This window comes from Lolium rigidum, chromosome 5 (assembly GCF_022539505.1).
Source record: "Lolium rigidum isolate FL_2022 chromosome 5, APGP_CSIRO_Lrig_0.1, whole genome shotgun sequence".
NCBI classification, from domain to species: domain Eukaryota; kingdom Viridiplantae; phylum Streptophyta; class Magnoliopsida; order Poales; family Poaceae; genus Lolium; species Lolium rigidum.
This window is the reverse complement of record NC_061512.1, coordinates 49067038-49070557: the sequence shown is the minus strand read 5'-3', so window position 1 is coordinate 49070557 and position 3520 is coordinate 49067038.

The following is a 3520-nucleotide window of genomic DNA, read 5'->3' as shown; positions in this document are numbered from 1 at the left end:
AACACATGCCCCCCTGGTTTTGGAATTGATAATTCCAAAATCACTCTGCCTTTTCTTCGTCGGGTCATGTCGTAGCAGAACCGTCGCAGTATCCTTCATCATGATGCCTTGCCTTCTCAACTTCTCCGCGTGACCTGGCAGTTTTTTTTTGTTGGGCACCGCTTCCTCGGAAACTGCTGTGGCATTAAATCTCCACTATTCCCCTTTATTTAACCGTGCCAAATGGTTCGCCACTTCATCCCCTTGCTCTGCTCCGGCCATCGGCACCTAAAAAACCCTCTTTCCCTGTAGCAATGTCTTCCTCTTCCTCCATCTCCTCAGGCCTCTCTCTCCAATCTTCCTCTTCGAGCGAGCAGGAGTGGAACTTTGATCCCGTGCCAGATGGCCCACCCGAAGCATTCATCGGGTCAGATGGTGACTTACCTCTGACCGATGGGGAAGACGACCTCGAGTTCCTCATCGAAGGGGAACTGAAGAGCGAGAGCGAAGACGACCTCCATTCCTGGGCGAACTCCACCTCCTCCGACGAGGAGGAGGAGGAAGAAGAAGCAGAGGAAGAAGAGGAAGAGGAGGAGGATGATTCCTCCTCCTCCGCTGGGTATCCGCCGGCGAAGCACTTCCGCGCTTGGGCGGACAGCGAGGATGATGATGATGACGAGGAAGAAGAGGCTCCGGCCGAAGGCTGGGGCAGCAGCGACGAGGAACTCTCTGGAAGCAGCGCCGACGGCAGCTACAATGGCGACGATGAGGACAGCGCCGACCCCTAAAACAGGGACCAATTAGTGTAGGACTAGTAGTAGCAGTGCACTAGGCATCGGATGCCCCTTTTGAGAGCCATCGGCTCTTTCTTGTAAAGCCGCTCCTTTGAATCAATAAGAATTGTTCTTCCAATTTGACTCTCAATTAATCCAATTTCCAGTCTTCTGTTTGCCGCACCAAGACCGATAGCAACATATCGGACTTTTCGCCTCAGACGCCCATGAAGCCAGACTCAGATACCAATTAGACCGTCAGTCAAGCACTTCTCAAATTCAGACTGTAATTTGATATCTGACCATAATACTTTGCAATCCTATAGCCGATGGATGTTCATCGGCTGTTTTGAGACTCCGGTCTCCTCCATTTTCTTGCAGCAACAGGACGGTCCAAACCCTGTAGATGACGACGGCTTCCCTTTTAGGCTCCTTTCCGCAGCTCTAGTAGCCTTCTTCTGCAACAACTCACCGCTTTTGAAGAAGGTTAAGATGCAGGGTCAGCCGATGACACTCCAATCGGCTTCTAGAAACAGAGCATCTACCAGGCCAGCTGCCCCCCGAGCCTCAGTCAAGGCGAGAATAGCGGTGAGGATGCACAGATCAGACAAAGGGCTTTGAATTCAGGCAATTCCGAGACAGCCACCATGCAGAGTCAGCCAAACTTGGATCACCTTTTCTTCCGCTGCAAGCCGATATTGTAGACGAAACACTAACGGCTTAATGAGAAAAAGGTTGCCTTGCATGCCAAAACTGACTTCCGACAGTACTGCTGAACTGGCGCAAAGGGTTGGAAGTCCTCGAAGAGAAGGTTCGGGCACCAAAATCGGCTCATTGCAGCTGAGAAAGCTCTCATTGTTCACTCCCTCGAGGAAGCAGAAGGCCTCACAGCTGAACTGAAGACCGACTTGGTGAAAATCCGTGTCTTGAACACAAAGCGGGTAGCTCCTGTGTAATTGTACTAGAGTCGATGGCTGTGCATTGGCTTTGTTTCTTAGCTCTAAAGTCGATGTCCGTGCATCGGCTGTATATCATGAAATTTTTTTTTACTGGCCGATTTTTCTATCGGCCCCCAATATTTCACTGCACACATGTTCATCCGCACATGTTCATCCGATTAGGTGCCCCCGAGCCGAATCCGCCGTAACTCGCGGATATCGGCTCGTAGTTAGCCAAGGCATTGTATTTGAACGTCGGCTCCGGTAGGACCAATGTTGATTTTTCCAGCTCATCGACCGACGTAAAACCGCTGCCCATTAGATCGACGTTGAACACAGGCAGAATGTGTGGTGAGGATAATTTTGGCCGATTGCTGGAATCGGCCTCCACATTGATTGAATCGCTCCATGAAGGTTTTGCAATGTTCCTCCATAGATCTTTGGGGGCCGATCCCAAGGATCGGCCTCGCCACGTTTGTCCATAGGTTTGTTCTTGCTAGACGGTCAGGCCGGTGGATAAGACTAGCCTAACCCCGTCCTTTGTCACGTCGATGCGCTCGCAGTCGTCCAAATTGATGCCTGAGAGTGGCTCTTGGCCTGCTGCCTCCCAAGCGTTCATGCCAGCCGTTGAAATCTCGGCTGAGTCATCTGCATGGACGACCTCTACTTCATCTCCATCCCACTGTATTACGCATTGGTGCATCGTGGATGGAATGCAACGACTTGGCGTGGATCCAATCTCTTCCTAGCAGGACAGCATAGGTGCTCTTGCTATCGACAATAAAGAACGTCGTAGGGATGGTTTTCCTTCCTACGGTCGGATCCACGTTCGAACACCTTGTGCGTCGGATGCCCGGCCGTTGAAATCGCTCAATGTCACGTTGGTCTTGATCGGATCCGAGCTAGAGCGTCCCAACCGACGTAGCATGGAGTATGGCATAATGTTGATCGCCGCTCCGGTGTCCACCAAGCATCTTGTTGACAGGCTGCCCATTGATATAACCTCGCAAGTATAGGGCCTTCGGATGTCCGTAGCTTCTTTCTCGTGGCTTCTCAAAGATAACCGGCCGTGGGCCGCAGATCAAGTTGTGCCACGGTGCCTCGTCTAATCTCGGAGCACTAAACTCCGTCGGAAGGATGAACACCATGTTTGTGCCAGCCGATGTTTCATCATCGGCTTTCCTTTGCTTGGGGCGCCACTCCATTTTTTGTGGTCGACCCTCTTCATCCAGGGTTCGTTGAATTTTCACGGCCAGATCAGGCCGCGCCTTCCTTAGCGTTTGCAGGTATAACCTTTCGGCTTCCTCCAAGCCACGCGAGCCGCTGAACCCTACGCTTTTGGGAACGGCTGAGTCCATCAGGGCACCACCTTGGCCGGTGGTACCTGTCTTCTTCCTCTTCATCATCGTCTTCCAAATCCTCGAGATCTTCCACCCGAGGGGACTCAGCGTGCTTGTTCCGAGGCGGGAGAGGCCCTAGACGTTGGAACACGGACACGTTAGCCGCATCCTTCCTCTTCTGTCTACATTCCGGGCGCTGCCGATTGTAGGCAATCGGCTCATTCCTCGAATCCCGGCAGGTGTCCGAAGAAGGGACAGTCCCGTGCCTATCCTCGTCGTCTTCCTCCCTTGGCTTTTCCTTGGCACGGCGCTCGTACTTCTCCTCATCACGATCATGCCGACGATGTCTCCTCGGCGTCTCTAGCCGGACGATCTCTTTCACCATCGTCGTTGGGTCGTCGGCGTTGGTCATATTGACTCACATACTTGTTGAGGAGGTGATCGCAGAGAGGTCGCCGATATCTCACATTCCTTACTTCTCCCTCCGTGA